This window comes from Melitaea cinxia, chromosome 11 (assembly GCF_905220565.1).
Source record: "Melitaea cinxia chromosome 11, ilMelCinx1.1, whole genome shotgun sequence".
In the NCBI taxonomy this organism is placed as follows: domain Eukaryota; kingdom Metazoa; phylum Arthropoda; class Insecta; order Lepidoptera; family Nymphalidae; genus Melitaea; species Melitaea cinxia.
The window spans coordinates 14,948,147-14,966,252 of NC_059404.1; the positions used below are offsets into that span (position 1 = coordinate 14,948,147).

The 18,106-nt window shown below is 35.4% G+C and overlaps 1 long non-coding RNA gene across 1 annotated transcript; it reads left to right on the plus strand.

The window, feature by feature from the left end:
* The first annotated feature begins 7,113 nt into the window (after positions 1–7,113).
* Positions 7,114–14,929, plus strand: LOC123657876. The gene is made up of 2 exons (XR_006743790.1): positions 7,114–7,186; positions 14,808–14,929. It is a non-coding gene; the product is annotated as an uncharacterized LOC123657876 (long non-coding RNA).
* The last annotated feature ends 3,177 nt before the right edge of the window (positions 14,930–18,106 follow it).

An 18,106-nucleotide genomic window follows, 5' to 3' on the forward strand; every position in this document is an offset into this window, starting at 1 on the left:
TACGGACGATTTTTTTCTTCCTCTTAACGCAGAGGAAATCTTCAAGAAGATGCCCGTCTCTTGGGGTAGAAACGGGTTATATTACCTCTAAAACCTCTGCGATGGCCGTCTTCAATATGAAGTTGGAGGAGCTACGGGATCGCTTGCGCATGTGCATCCGCCCTTCTGCCCGTGCCTCACTCTAGTCAAGATTGTTGGAGCTCGTCATAGACGGCAAGCATTTTAATGCTCCCACCAAACAGCTCGTCCTGGGATGTTCAAAAACGAACGTGCAAGTCCCCTCTCACACGTCTACAGCCAGTGGGGGTGGGGGGTGATGGGGGGACTAATTTATTGTACCCCGGGCATTGAAGAGTCAAGAGATAGGCAACGACGCCTTCGTCTTCCACGCCGATATAGATCGGTCCTCTTCCATCTCTCTCAGATGACTCTTTCTGGGACATAACAGTCTCACAGAAGGAGATCATGGCTTTCCACGCTGATTTCTTTTGGAGCATCGCTGACACAACAGCTCGCATGGAAAGATCTTGCTCGATCCCTCGGACCAGGATTTGACGCTCAGAGTACCAAGCCGTGCAAAACTCTAGCGTGTGCTGTGCAGAATCCTGATCCGCGCCACTGTAGTGGCAAACTGGCATCGCTTCACGTCCGATCTTACACAGGTATTCGCCAAAACGTTAATGTGACAACGTTATAATAAAAAATCTCCTTGGACGCATAGGCCAATCGAGTGGTGGAGAGATAGATGAGATGCAAGCGTGCGATGAGTGTAACGGGAGCATAATGAGACAACGAGTCTCCCTTTTTCGTGAATGCAGTCGGTGTTCATCGATTTATTAGACCTTATCACGTCAACAAATATCTAAATACTATACACCGCAAGTTTTGTACTGCACATAATTTGCATATGGTTCTTACGAGTGATTTTATAACAAAATTAAGTCTTAAATATACTCATTAGTTATTTTAAATAAACCTTTGTGGGCATTTTCAATAAACTTTGTGTGAATGCGTGAGCTTTTTATCTTCAGAATTTAAGAAAGGTCTCCTCTAGTCTCGACTCTATTAGTCTCGAATGCACCGGATCAGTATTGATCGGTATTCTTCATGAGTTCTCCATGCTACATAATGTGGATTATGTAATATATCCTATTTTGGCTCCATTAAAAACTATATATTAATTACTGAATTATAGAACGCTCGGCAACATACTGGTGGTCGTTTTGCGAGTCCTACACGTTTGGGTAATTAAAATGGGCACGTTATTATTTCATACTTTTAGTTGACAGTTTTTTTTTATTTTTCTATATATGATTGCAATATCTTATTAAATATTATTTTTGGATAAAAAATAAGTTGTTAGTACTCATTAAATATACACATTTACTTTCATACAATGTATATGTTCCAGCCATTCCATTATTTAAGCTGAGTCATGAAGTCAATAAAATATTGAACTTAATTAAATCCAATAATATGTACTCGAGCTGTAACTCGTATGTAGCATAGGAGCGATCATAGTTATTACATTTGAAACGACTAGAATTATTTACATTGTATTCTTGATTTATAGTTTTTATTACAAAGAGTATAATAATGACACTACAATATGATGGCAATATTATGGTAGCAATTATTTAGAAATCACTACATAAAAGGTACTGAAATGAAATTGAATAAACTAGCTATTCTTAGCCGTATACAAAATATATTTATAAAACTAGCTTTACCCCCGACTTCGTCCGCGTTGAATAGTGACGTTGGACAGGATTTTTTGGTTATAACTTTTGGTTTATTTTGGACTAGCTGTGCCCGCGACTTAGTCCGCGTTTTGGGTATTTACATTTTCAACGTGATTTTTTAAATTTGCATAAGTTTTTTATTTATGAACCGACTGACATAAAATGCCGACGTGTTGGCGCAGCGGTTACAGCACTGACTATTTCGCTGGCAGTCGTGGGTTCGATCCCCGCTCACGACAGACATTTGTATAGGCCATATAGATGTCTGTCGTGGTCTGGGCGTTTGTGCTTGTGTATTGTGTGTTTTTCCGGACCCCGGACACAGGAGATAATCCTACTGGGGTCGTTACGTGTGAAGCCTTTATTTATTTTATTTATTATTTATTATATAAAAAGGAACGGGATAGAGATATAATAGCTTCACGAAGATAATGCAATTTCACGCGGTTGTATTTGTTTGATTTTATATTAATTCACTAGCTGTACCCGCAACTTCGTCTGCGTGGAATTTAACAAAAAAGTTTTTGCTCAGTTCGTAGTGTTATAAAATAAATAAATTTCTCGTGTCGCGGTGTTTGTAGTTATACTCCTCCGAAACGGCTTGACCGATTCTTATGAAATTTTGTGTTCATATTGGGTAGGTCTGAGAATCGAACAACATCTATTTTTCATCCCCCTAAATGTTAAGGGTAGTCCACCCCTAATTTTTTTTTGATAACTTATTTATTCTTTATTTTATTATGATTTGGCGTTGAAAAATACATGCAACCCTAAATTTTCACTTTTTACCACCAACCCCTATTTTTAAATAGCGTTTAGCGGGTAAGACAACGTTTGCCGAGTCAGCTAGTATCCTTATATATTGCTTATAAATAAATAAATAAATATTGGCGATCACATTTTATATCGCGAGTTGAAAAAGTATAATAAGCTAATTTCTTGAGGTAGCAATATCAAAACTGTACCTATAAATACCACTGAAATACTTTCAACTTGCAACGTTGGCGCAGTTCGAAGTGGCCCGGCATTCTGCCTCGGGGATGTGGATTCGATTCCCGCCTGAGTCTAGGTGTGATATTTGTATATATTTATTATTATGTATTTTTATGTATATTTATCAAAAAAAAAAAGCTAACAGTCGCCAGTTACTTATAATACAAAAATCAAGTTGCTTACCGTAGGAACAGACGACCGTGTGTTTATGTTACAAGATAAATTTAAGATATTCAACATAATACAGTAGTTAGAAATTGCAGGTTCGAAGTATTAATAAAGCAGTAATGTTATAAGTAGTCCTCTTACAACATTACAAAAAAAAAACCACTCCCGTAAAAAGTATAGGAACATGAATTAATAAATTGTATCTTAACGTAACAGGCGTTTATTTGCAAGTAATAATAAAATAATTAATGAGTCAGTTATAAAATAATAATTAAATAAGCGATAAAGGAATAATCTGCAGAACGGAGAAAAAATATTTTTATTTCTAACACTTTGTTTTCATGCACGAAGAAACGTATGAATACAATATATTCAAGTGTCACAAAAATTGTGACTTAAATTATTTTTTATTTTTTATTAAATTGTGACACTTCGTCGGTTGAGTTGGTAATGTAAAAAAAAATACAGGGAAATTTAAAATATTATAATAATATCGCTAATCCCTTCAGTAATTACGTAACGACGCCGAGGATGTGGGGGTTTGGAAAAATCTCTACATACCCTTTATTGGGGGGGGGGGGGGGGTTAAATGATTCTTACGTAATATTTTCCTTAATTCTCACATCCGAGTGTTGTATTATTTTATATTAGAAATTGCACGGTCAATTGGTATGGCAGGGATCATATTTCGTTTGCGTTTGGAAGATAAAAAAAGGTATCAAGATGAACTGTTTATTACTTGTTTTTAGCCTACTTCAAAAACGGAGGAGGTTTCTCAATTCGACCGTATACATATTTTTAATGTGTGTTGGCGAATAACTTTGTCATATATAAACAGATTTTGATGATTCTTTTTTTATTGAGGTAATATCCCAAGGAAAGTACAATGATAAGGAAAATATGATCTGATGATGACATCCCAGAGAAATCGTAGTGGTGACTTGTGCGTTTGTTAATTTTTTTTCGTCTACTTACGTTGTATTACTTGTCGATGTAATTGAAGTCGTTGTTTTTTATTTGCTGGCAAAAACTATTATTCAAAGAATGAATAGTGTAAAATATAATAATAATAAAAAAAAACTTACTATGTACGGCATGTTTCATTTTTAATTTGTATCGCATCAAAGAAAAACTTCTTTAGCTCTCCCTTTCTCTCAACTTCCATTCGCCTCTCCCGATCACACTTTTCGTAACGCTCTCGTCCCGCATTCACCGGCTTACTTCCCGAGTTAAGCGTCCGTAAAGAAGTTATACTTCAAAAAAGAAATACAAAAGAATTGAGAACTTCCTACTTTTTTGAAAGTCGGTTAAAAATAAGTAGCATCTTAAATAAATAATTCGAGCTAAGTTACCAACACAATTGGTCTTACTCATTTATTCACAGCAAATTTTCTAAATGAAGGTGTGCTTGACGGCTTAAATTATTTATGTCAGCACCTCAGAGTAACAAATGGGCAGGATTGTGGACTAACCTCCGTAACCTCAAGACTCCTCGGGCCGCATTTGATAAATATCAGCCTCAACTAATTGTGGGATTCGCTGAGCTATTGTACTGCGGTGACCGCTGATATCCGTAATATTTTATACTTAGACCTGACTTTCCTCGTGGTTTAGTTTTTATCGAATTTTTTTAGGCTTTACTTGATATTTAAAATCAGATTTAATTTAAAGTGTAAAAATGACAAAATTATTAAGACAAAGATAAGATGTTGAATCTTGTGTTTATTGTTTTTCGAACTAAGGATTATGAAAAATTAGCGAATTTTTAAGTTATTCTTCCTATTTTAAATATTTGTCAAAGCCTGCAAATTGGAAAGCAAGTGTTCAAAAAAGTTTTTAAACTAAATAAAAGGATAATTAAAAAAAAAGTTTTCGTTGATATTCTTGTCGATTATTCTCATAAATTTAATAAACGAACATAATTTGAATTCTTCCGTGACCATGGCGCATGCAACTGCGCCGAAATATCGGAGCCTCAAAGATAAAAAGGTACATGGTATAAATCCCGAAAAAACGAATTCAAATAATGTTAAGAACCATGAAAATTTAAAACAATATATTAAACGAACATATTCTAAACGTCATATAAAGTGACGATTCAGGAGTGCTTCAGGTGACTAGGTGAAAAAAAGTTTCGATTTTTAATTTAACTTTTTTGATTTTTATACTCTGCTCTTATGGGTCTGCTCAGGCGATTTCTACATAAAACATTTAATAAACCATTCTATGATCCGTCCATCTGTAATTAAATTTATGCGAACAAACACTCCAGTTTCACAATATTAGATATACTTAGTGGTACCAGCTGGTGTTCGTCATACCTTGAGGGTTTCTCTAGAGATATTATAATGTATATCGATTTTGGATAGACGTGCCTGTAATGTTATTTATCTTGGCGTTAAAAGCATATTCATAATGTATTATTCGCTATTCTAACACTCTGAAAACATTTTTTTTGATATTAAGTTATGGGTGTATTAAGAAGTAGTGTTTCGAGATAAAGCTAAGTAAATCCGTTTCATGTTTTATAACCTTTTAATATTGGGTTACCAATGACATAAATTACATAAACATATGCAATTTAATCCACCTCATTATTAAGTCCCAACTGTATTTAAGGTTATTGACGTATGTACGGGTTAACGCACATTGAGCAATATGATTGTTTTGCTAATTAGTAACCTCTTTAATTTAGCTGACTTATTACGAAATTGTTATTTTTCTTATGCAGATTTCTAATGAAATTGATATTTGTTTGCTACGAATGACGTCAAATGACGTCTGTACTTCTGCCTATATATACTCAAAATAATCTTAATAAATTTAGTGTTAGATCGACTTTCATTGGGTTTGGTTTCCCTCGTAACCTTCCCTCACATGTCATCTCTCACTCAACCATAGACTGTACCATACAGTTTTTTGGTCCTTCGAGAATACAGCCTTGCTGCTGACAAGCTGCGCAGTCATTCTGAACCTGCAAGCTAGAAGACAACAGTCTTACTTCGAGGATCCATACAGTTTTTTTTTTTTTTTTTTCTTTTTCTTTTTCGATTTTAACTCCCGCGTGATCCGGCTCGAAGGACCAAAACGACTGTATGTATCCTCGAAGTAAGACTGTTGTCTTCTAGCTTGCAGGTTCAGAATGACTGCGCAGCTTGTCAGCAACAAGGCTGTATTCTCGAAGGACCAAAAAACTGTATGGAACAGTCTATGTATGAGTGAGAGACGACATGTGAGGGAAGGTTACGAGGGAAACCAAACCCAATGAAAGTCGATCTAACACTAAATTTATTAAGATTATTTTGAGTATATATAGGCAGAAGTACAGACGTCATTTGACGTCATTCGTAGCAAACAAATATCAATTTCATTAGAAATCTGCATAAGAAAAATAACAATTTCGTAATAAGTCAGCTAAATTAAAGAGGTTACTAATTAGCAAAACAATCATATTGCTCAATGTGCGTTAACCCGTACAACGTAAAAAAAAAACTGTGTTAGTTATGAAATAATACGCCATGACGGGATAAGGAAGAATACTTCAAAACCAAGTAATCTCAATTAATAGAAGAGATAAGCAACGTGACCTGTTGCTAAGCAACGAGACTGGCATACATACAGTACATCGATTTCTATATCTTAATATATATAAATCTCGTGTCACAATGTTTGTCCTCAATGGACTACTACTTAACCGATTTTAATCAAATTTAAACACCGTGTGCAGTTTGATCCAACTTAAAAGATAGGCTGTATTTTATTTTGATATATTATGTTATTATTCAGAAACGAATAAGGTGATACGAAGTTCGCCAGGTCAGCTAGTAGTATATAATTATATCTGTGAGTTTGTCAGAAGTAATACAGTTGTGCTCACAATTACGTTAAAATGATATCTGCAGTAGTAAAAAATAACCGATATATAATTTAGCTCCTGTTTCACCAGTTGTGGATATCGCTATTTGACAGATTGATATCCAACAGATAAAAGTTTTCGATTTATTATTCTTTTTCATCGAAATCCATTGTATTAATGTCACAATTCGCATGTCACTATTCGCAAAAATGAATATAAAAACTGTAGTTTATTAATTGAGGTGTAACAGGTCCTAATGACCTATTCTACCTCCTACTGTTAAAGTCTAATCAGGTTTAAAGAACTTTATTTTCTCAAGAACATTACAGTTCACTTATGAGTATTGTACATTAGATACTTTATTAAATATGTAACAAACAGTTCGACCGTATTTGTTTAAATAGGTAATGACTCAAAAAAGGGAAAGGTAATTATAAAAGCGACAGCCGAAGGTTGCAAAAAAAAGCAAAGATTTATTTAAAATTAAATTTATTACTACTAAATTATAATTAATTAATTACACGTGACAGTTGTTCAATGTTAGAAACAAGAGTGACTTAAAATTAAAGATCGCTCAGTCGGAGCATCGGGTTGTTTTGGTTTCTTCGTGTTGGGTCGCCACACACGGTGCCCAGGTGCGATGCTCAGGTGCGATGCCACGGTGGGAAAGTTTTGTAACAACCTCCGGCTACCGATGCGAGACGTGGGAATGTTTCGAAGAAAACTCCGGTCAGCAAATCCCGACATAGAGCGTTTCGTAACACCTCCCCCCGTAGTTCAGTGACTATTGAAAACCTTCGGTTGAGATGGTCGCTGAGATGGTTCTAGGATCCACTTTTACTACTCGTTGGTCTACGGATCTTAGGTCCGACATCGCATATGCTGCATCAGGAACATTACCCTTACTTCTTTTGGAATTACTTCTGGTATTGACATTTCGTATTCGTAGTCGTCGGCTTGCTACGACGGCGAAGAGTGCTACGATACTCAATAGTAGTATTATGTAGACTGGAATCGTAGTATGATATAGTGATGGGTCAATGGCTTGTTCCAGATGAATTGGAGTCTGTGTGGAGATCTTCGTGTGGATTGCATGAAGATTTTTCAGATCAACGGAGTTTAAGATGAAACGTGGGTATTCTTGATTCTTCGGCTCTTTATACTGAGGCATTTCCATGATCTTCACAGGATGTCCTTCGATGTGCTCGTTAGTGTTAGCTATAGTAAATTCTGGTGTTTTTAGATAACAGTTAAATGGGATGGTAGCTAAGTAACTTCCTTGTAGCGTCCTGTACAATTCTTGGCCGCAGGTTATTTTGACTTTGGTTGGCTTCGGGAAACATAGTGTATAGTGTTTGTCGTCTAGTTGTTCAAGGGCTTCTTTCTTCAATGATACTGAAGTTGGATTGCAGAATTCGTGCAGTTGCTGTTTGTTGATCAGATGCTGGATACAGTCGGGATCACTTTTGATTTTATACTTTGATTGTGCTTCACAGAGAAACCATGAGTTTACCTTCGGGTATTCAGCCTCCATGTACATATAATCTGTTCCAGAAGTTGCTATGTAAGGTAAGGGTGGTACAAGGACTTTATTATTTTTATTAGGGATAATAGCTAATTTGTATAGATCAAAATTGGATGGGTAGGTAATCGGCACCTTAATAACTATAATTATCTGATTATCTGCGTAAAAATAACCTAATTTAATTATATCATAGAAATCTCTAAAATCTACGTTAATGACCTCATCTTTAGGATACAAGGCCTTCAACTTACTTAATATACTTTTTACTTCTCTAACATTCAATACGGAATGTGGCGTACCCGATGTACGAATAAAAGCTAATATATTTTCTAACCTATATAATTCTTGAGATAAATCATCGACGTTATCTCCTAAAATAATAAGATGTTGCGCCAAATGAGCGTATTTAATTGAGTTGTTGTCCCTATTCGTATATTTAGTCATAATGTCCTTAAGAACCAAATTTATTTTCTCTTGATTTTTCGCTAAATTATCAATTGCCTTGGAACTATGAAGGATCCAATCCTTATCAAGTGTTATATGGTTATTGATTTCAGATTCTAATTTTTGTTCGTTATTTTGTAGTACTTTAATTGCATTATTATATTTAATAGCGTCAGTATAATCGAGATTGCCGGAAATCGATTTAATTACAGATCCGAGTCCATCGATGAGACCTCTTTTATTACGATTTGGCTTAAAGCTTAATAATTGCTCGTATATCTCATTTAATTTAGTGTGTAAATGATCAATATGTGGATCATATAAAGATTGCGTTATATTATTTAATTGAGGCCTAATTTCAAGTAATTGAATTTTAACTAACTTAATTTGTATGGAAATATTATTCAGATCAATATTGTTTAAGAAGGAGTGATAATGAGCTACGATTTTCGTGGATCCTAATCTAAAAGGAAGGATTCCAGGTCCGTCGTCCAAGGAGTCAATCGTTATGTCTTGTCCTTTGGTCAGTTGAAGCAGGATCGGTAGAAATAGTGTCCTGTAACAATTTCGAGTCTTTAGGACTTCTTTTCAGGCGAGATTTAGCGACGGCGCCACGTTTCTTTTTAGTAAAAATATGGATGGGAAGGTCGGCAAGAACAGTGTCCTGAGTATAGCGTGGTGCCAGTTTTTGTCGGTTAGCTAATGGGTTTCGAATAAAAACTTGTTGGTCGGGGTGATACTCTTTTTCAGGCTCGCGGTCTTTGTTTCTATTCTCAGTTAATTCGGTCCTATTATGTAAGGCTGTTTCATTAATTATTTCGTATACATTAGTCATTCGTTTTCTATGTTCTAACAAGTATTGTTGTAGGAGGTGTTCTGTCAAGTCGATGTCTAGTGGGTCACGTGGGTCAAAATGTCCTGTTATTAAGTCTATAGGTCTACATTTAGTGAAGCTGTGAATGGAGCTATTGTATGCAAGTATTGCGTAGGGCATTAGATTTATAATCGGTTCATTAGTTTTCTCAATTTTCAGAATCCTAAGATGCTCCAGAATGGTTGAGTGGAATCTTTCTACTATTCCATTATCATTCGGAGTGTGAGCAAGAATTTTGTGATGCTGGATTTTATGGAGACGTGTGAATTCGGAAAATAGCTGGTTTGAGAATTCTGGACCTTGATCCGTAACTATTGTTAAGGGGACGCCATGATGGGTACAAAACTTAAGTAACGACTGAACTACACTTAAGGCTGTGCTATCTCTAAGATAGTACGCTTGAGCATATTTCGAAAAAGCATCAACTAGAGAAAGGTATTTTTCATTTTGAACAGTAAAGAGATCGAGATGAAGTATCTCGAATGGTTTACTAGGAGGGGGTACTATGGAAAATCTTTGCTTAATAGGGTGACGATCGTATTTTGCACATCCGCAGACATTGCATTCATTAATATATTTTGTAATATGTTCTTTCATCTTAGGCCAGTAGAACTTGGACGATAGAGCTAAGAAACATTCATTAATGCCACGATGGTTAGTTTTACCTTCGTGATATTTTTGTATGATTTCTTGTTGGTTTAAATAATCTTTGATATTTTCTAATTCAACTTTAGTTAATACTAATTTCATAGCGGAGCTTTTGAATTTACTTTGAATGATAGGAATTATTTTATACATAGCTAAAGAAGGATGAATGATCAAACCAGTCTGGACTTTCGGGTTTACATATTCCTTAATGGCATTGACAACATCTTCCTCAAGGTTTGACTCTGATAGTTGAATAGTCGTTTTTGTGTGTGTCTCAAAAGGTTTTGTCACCGTCGGTCGCTTTTTAATGTCTCCTACTAAAATAAAACATATCTGTCTATTAAATTTATTCAGTGGGTCGTCTGAGATGGGGATCTCGAGTATTGGGTTTTCATTACTAGTGTGGGCTGTTGCTGTACTAGATCCACTTAATGATGGTGGTCTCTCGGAAGGATTAACCATAATAGAACTGGTATCTTCGTTGTTAATTTCGATACGGGATAAAGCATCGGCGTTAACGTTATACTTGCCTTGCTTATAAACTGTAGTGAAATTATATTCGCTTAATTTTAGCCTCCAACGCGTTAATCTAGAATTTGGTTCTTTTAAATTCATAACCCATTGCAATGGCTTATGATCTGTAACTATCTTAAATTTTCTTCCGAATAAGTAAGGCCGAAAATATTTCGTAGCCCATACTATTGCTAAAAGTTCTTTCTCAATGGTACTGTAGTTAATTTCACTAGAGTTTAAGGTACGTGACGCGTAGGCGATTGGCTTATCGCTGCCTATAGTTCCCTGGGAAAGAACAGCACCAATCGCAAAATTCGAGGCATCTGTAGTCAGTATGAAGTCTTTGTCAAAGTCGGGGTATTGCAATATAGGGTCATTTGTCAAGAGTTTTTTACAAGTCTCGAAACAGTCTACATAATTTATATCGTTAGGTATTATCTTTGAGCCTTTCTTTAAGCATTGAGTCATAGGCTTTGTTATTTTGGCGAAATCAGGAATAAATTTTCTATAATAGCCTAATAATCCTAGAAATCGTTTTATTTCAGTGGCTGTTTTTGGCAAGGGAAACTTTTTGATAGCCGCGATCTTGTCAGGGTTTGGTTTAATTCCATCTTTACTGATTATATGGCCTAAATATGCAGTTTCTAGTTTTAAAAATTCCGACTTATCTAATTGAATCTTGAAGTTAGATTCTCGTAACCTTTTAAAAACCTTTTCCAAATTCACCATATGCTCTTGCAATGAAACGCTAAATACTATGATATCGTCAAGATAAACAAGACATGTTACGTTTTGGAGATCTCTAAGGACATTATCCATAACTCGTTGGAATGTGGACGGAGAATTTTTAAGTCCCATAGGCATTCTTAAAAATTCAAAATGCCCATGTTCTACGTTAAATGCCGTTTTCGGAATGTCGTCAGGGTTCATCTCGACTTGGTAAAAGCCGCTAGCAAGATCTAAAGTGGTAAAGTAATGACAGTTACCAAGCTTATCAAGGACATCGGATATATTAGGAATAGGGTATTTATCGTCAATGGTTTTTTCGTTGATTTTTCTAAAGTCTACGACTATGCGCCATTTAGTTTTTCCCGACGCATCGGCCTTCTTAGGAACCACCCAGATAGGTGAGCTCCAAGCTGATTGTGACGGTCGTATTATACCCTGATCTAGCATCTTAGTTATTTGATCTTGTACCACTTGTCTATGAATGAATGGATATCGATAAGATTTAGTGTAAACCGGAACCTCATCGGTTGTACGTATACTATGTTTAATTTTGTTAGTGAAAGTCAAGGGTTCACCTTCGATATAGAAAACATCTGCATAACGAGCGCAAAGGGACTCTAAATTTACGCGTTCTTCAGTATTTAAATGGTCGGTACGAAGGCGAGATAAAACTTCCGATACGCGATCGCGTGATTGTTCGGTGCGCGTGCACTTGATATTAAATATTTCCGCACTGACGGGCTTGTCCATTGAAAAAATTACGTCATGTTTAGTCGGGTTACTAACTTCTACAAAGCAACGATTATTAGTAACCGTGGTTACACAATAATTAATATGACAATTAGAAATAATTTGCTCCGGAATATACGCATCACCATCTTGAAAATTTACCGGTATTCTAATTAGCTTAGACGAGTTTGCGGGTATTATTTCCTCGTATAGATTACAATTACGTGAGTCGTACATGAGTAACGGAATTTTAGACTGTCTTGTAACGAGCATTTTATTTTTTAAATCAATACTAGATTCTAATTTCTCTAATAAATCATAACCAATTAATCCGTCAAAATAATCATGGAATTTATAAATGAATAAAGTAATATCGTTGCTTTCGTTAAATTCCGTAAAACAAGGTACAGTTATTGAATAATCATTTCGCGTAGTGGCATGAATATTAGTTACTTCGAAAGGATCGTAGTTGCACGGTAAATGAGAAAAATACTTTTCTACGGCTAGCGGACTGATAAAAGACTGGTTGGCACCGGTATCGATAAGAAATTTAAGGGGTGGATTAGCTATTTGAATGTAGGGTAATTGACGTTGCGTATGTAGATTAATTTCTATTTTGGTTTTTCTGATTTTGTAATAATCTGAAAATCCTCATTATTGTTTGTAGCGTTTTCGTCATTAGGTTCGTCTTGCGGGGGTAGCTCTTCGGGGTAGCAAGGATAGTAAGAACTGTCGGTAAATTCAGGTTGATCATAAAAGTCTGGTTCGTATTGATAATAGTCGTAGCAGTCATAGTAAGGTTGGTATTGTTCAGCCGGATCGTAAAATTCATTGAAATTTACCTCGCGAGACTTAAAATAGTTAGATGGGGGTGGATTTCCGTTTCTAGTCCAGTTGTAAGGTGTCTGTGAGGGGAACGGCTTAGATACGTAGTGGCTAACGCCACTCATAGGAGTAGCCTTGGTGTTCGCGTTATTATAGTTATACCCTGGATTTTTAGGTGGTAATCTAAATACGTTACTTTGTGGTCTATAGTTAGGCGGGGGTGCAGCGAAAATTTGTTGAGTGCGCGTAGGACCACTGAAATGAGGCGGTTGGGGCTTCCAACTCGGCATTGGCCTCGGTGGCTGTTGTACGTTAAAAGTTCGAGAGGGTCCAGCGGGGGTATTAAATTGCCTTGACGGACCGGGCATACTAAAAGGCTTTGAAGGATTAAAACCGAAAGTGCGCGGGGGTGCTATAGGCATTTGCGGTAGAAAGCTATTAGAAAATTTTGGTTGATGATTAAATGAAGACGTAGACTGCAACTTTCTCTCAGGAAGGTGATCGTTGCGCTGCTGTAAATACAACGTATTCATCTCGTCGTTGACGTATTCAAGGGCATCTTCGATAGTTTCAGGTCGCATACATCTTATGCGAGCTCCTAGAGGGTCGCGGAGACCGCGAAGGTACGATCTAAGGGTTAACTTTTTATACAAGGTTCGTTTTGCTTCAATAGTAGTTGATATGGTTTCGTGTAAGCTAACGTAAGTCATTATAACACTAAAAAGATTTTGGCATTGTTCGTAAAACTCTTGAGGTGTTGCTGAACCTTGTGTAAGAAGTGACAGGTCGTTATAAAGCGAAGCCTCATCGCGCTGGTCTGCAAAATTATTCACAAGAGCACTTCGTATTCCTGACCAGTTTACCGGAACTCCATTGGAGTTTATTGTACGGGCCGCGGGGCCTATTATTTTATTTAAAATACCGTTAATTATAGCTATATTACCGAGCTCGTATCCGGGTTCAGCTTTCATATACTGCGCTACTATTGCATCGCAAAGATTAATAAATCGCGTAAGCACGGCGGAATTCCCGTCGAAGTCGGGAATGAGTCTGAGAACCTTATAGATTTGTTCTACGTGGGTGTCGGACACTCTAGCACTGTGAATATTTTCGGGTGTTTGCGACTCCATGATCGTATCTAAACCTCTATGCAAATCTAATACTAAAAACCTATTCGTATTTTTTAACCTAGGTGACCGAGATTGCCGTGAATGGAAAATCTTGGTAAGTAATTGTGGAAACACTAGGAATAAGAAAGGAGAACAACTCTAGTAAGATCTAGGTACTCACATATGCATCTTTGGTTTCTTTGCGTAGATCGATTTCTTGATCTCCTCCGGACTGCAGCTTCCGTAGATTCTGGACCGCCGTTAGAACGTGATCGATTCACTGACTCTACTTTACAGCGATCCTACCGACTGCGCCAATTATAAAAGCGACAGCCGAAGGTTGCAAAAAAAAGCAAAGATTTATTTAAAATTAAATTTATTACTACTAAATTATAATTAATTAATTACACGTGACAGTTGTTCAATGTTAGAAACAAGAGTGACTTAAAATTAAAGATCGCTCAGTCGGAGCATCGGGTTGTTTTGGTTTCTTCGTGTTGGGTCGCCACACACGGTGCCCAGGTGCGATGCTCAGGTGCGATGCCACGGTGGGAAAGTTTTGTAACAACCTCCGGCTACCGATGCGAGACGTGGGAATGTTTCGAAGAAAACTCCGGTCAGCAAATCCCGACATAGAGCGTTTCGTAACAAGGTAGCAATAAAGAATCATGTTTATTTATTTGTTTACTACGAGTATTATGAATCATATTGTGAACACGGTTTAGTTTGTCTTTTTGTTTGATTGAAGGTAGTTGATAAATTAATGTGAATGTTTATGAGGGATTTTTTTTGTTGTGATTGTATATGTATATATATTTTTGTTTATTTGTTATATTTATTCATTTGTGTTTTATGTTTATTTATCCATTACATTTTAAGTATAATTTTTTTTTTAATTTTTTTTATTAATTTTTTTATTTTTATTTTTTATATTTAAATAATAAATAAAATAATCGTAGCTTATTTCCTGGATAAACTTTATTCACAAAACAAACAAAACAGTAAAACAAAACTCTATAGAAATCGGCTACATGTAATGATAATAAATGTAACAACGCGGGAAAGCTTATAGGCACAATAAGCGTTTGATAAATTTTCTTTGCATGCTGTCACATTTATCGCTTAAATTTATCCTATTTTCGAAATCATTCATCAACGGATAAAAATGTTTGAAAATAAATATTCGATAAACGACAAATTTTGACACGTCGAAAAACGAATGAATCAATCGCTAAGAGGATCTTTACCTACCCTTCGAGGTCATTTATGTAATTCCAAAAAAATATTTTCCAAATGAATTCATATTGAAATTGGTCCATTTTGGAACGGTAGTCGAAACTTTTACGAGAGACTTTTTACATATTTCAGTAGGCTGAGTAAATTAGAAAGAAAAGAAAGTGTGAAATTGTTCGTCTTGGACGAAGTTTTTGTTTATTAGAAAACTTTTAATAAAATTTTAATATATTTCAGGTTATCGTATCAAAAGACAAGGTTTTATGATTCAGTTACGTTTATATGAGATTGTGATGTCATAAAATAACGGACAGTGAATAGAAAAGATTGGTTTTGTTTTATTTATTTTTATTTGAAACTAGTTATTTTCTTAAACTTTACTTGTGCAATAGTAGTTCATATTACCTTCAAGGCATACTTCCAAAATCAAATAAAGAAATGCTAATAGAATTTTAGTTGTTTTCTATTTCATTTTGTGTTGTTATTTTTGATTCTATTAAAATACTGACAACGTAAAAAAATCAGAAATCTAATTTGAAATCATCTGGAAATCATGCGAAGTGTATGTTCCAAACTGCGGTTACTCTTCTAAGTTTACTATTGTCGAGTATCGTTTTCTTAATCTATAATATAAAAATGAGTCGCTGAATGTGTTGCTAAGCGCAAAACTCGAGAACGGTTGGACCGATTTCGCTAATTCTTTTTTTAAAATATTCCTTGAAGTACGAGGATGGTTTTTAGGGAGAAAAAAGTTCTAAAAAATTTTTTAAATTTCCTGAAAAAGTCTAAAAACACCAATTTTTTATACTCCCATACAAAAGATTTGTGATAATACTTAAAAGTCAATTTGAACTTTAATACCATACGATAAAGTTTGTGTTAGGCGATACGAAGTTCGCCGGGTCAGCTAGTTAGATATAAATTAAGCTGTAAAAGTATTTTGTTTTTGAATTCTACTCCACAGAGCTTTGTTCACAAATGTTCTTAAAATTCGTCTTTCTCAACGTAAGTACAATTCACAATTTATTTAAACACTTTATCGTACTCAAAAATACACATAGAAACATAAAACAATAGTAAGGTTTATGGCAAAGGTGGACTTATCTCTGAAAGAGATTTCTTCCAGTCAACCCATGGTCATGAATAAATGTTTCATATAGTGAGGCAAACATTGCAAGAAGTATTTATTAAGAAGAAAAATATAAAAAAAAAAACAAAAAATAATAATAAATAAAAGATAATAAAATTCATATACATTTAAAAAAATGAAACATACTACATACTAACAAATACATATAAAGATACATACCGAAATACAAATATGTATAGTTATACATATATATACTCACTATAATATATAAGTAGATACATACATATTCTATACCGATGATTACACATTAGCTAGTGACAGCGTTTCTTTAGTTTATATTTAAAGGAAACAAGGGAAGGACTAGTTTCAATGACTCTTGGGAGTTTGTTCCATAGTATGGAGGCGCGTACTGAATATGATTTTGTATTACATTTCGGTAAAATCAAAATCTAAATCAAAAATAGCTTTATTCAAATAGGCTCCAAGAGCACTTTCGAATCGTCATTTTACAAATTAAAACTTTAAAATTTAATTATTATTTTTGTAAAAGGGAAGCTACCACCAATTCGGAATGTAGATTCTGCAGAGAAGAATCGGCAAGAAACTCCGCAGTTTCTCTTTTGAAAATAATATATAAACTGTGTTTTAGTACAAAATTAGAAACATGTTGCATGAAATACAGCGTCACTAAGTCCACACATCTTTGTCAACTATGTAATCCTGCACCGAGTAATAAGCTTTATCTATTAATTTTTTTTTATAAAAACTTTAAATTTATGTTGAGACAATTCCAAAATCGTTTGTGGTATTTTATTATACATGCGAATACCATGACCCAGAAAGGAAACGTTTACTTTGCGCAGTCGAAAACTTGGAGTTACAATGTTGTTATTCCGTCTCGTGTTTACAATGCGATTATTACTATTTATTTCAAAACAATGAATATTTTGGTGGATATACATAATATTGTTATAAATATACTGCGACGTGATCGTTAATATGTCCACCTTTTGGAAAACATCTCGTAGGGAGACTCGAGCTCCAAGATCGTAAATGCCGCGAATAGCCCTTTATATGGTATGTCTAGCTTAGCTGTAATGCCAGGGCGCATGGAACGAGCAGGAGAGGACGATACGATTACGATGGACCATTTGGATCGTGAAGGATATTAAAGAGAGTGGAAAGGATGTGCATATCACGCCGAAGACGAATGAGGAGCCATTTTAACTGAGCACGAAAGTGAGTGATGCGATCACATTTTCGCAGGCCAAAAATGAACCTTATGGCAAGATTTATATTAGACTAGCTGTGCCCGCGGCTTCGCCCGCGTTGAAATTAGTGTGTCACAAAGTTTTGCCAGCAAACTTCCAGTGAAACTCTCATCAAAATCGGCTTAGCCGTTCCGTAAACCTTCCTCTTGCCAATGGTGGAGTCCTCTCTACAATGTTGAAACCGCATGAAAATCCGTTCAGTAAATTTTGAGCGAATCGATCACATACACTTTTGGGGACTTATAATACACTAACTGTTGCCCGCGATTACGTCCTCGTGGTTATGAAGATATGTATTACTATTAAGATGTTTAACGCAAATTATTATTTTATTTCAGTCACTTGAAATGCTTATCA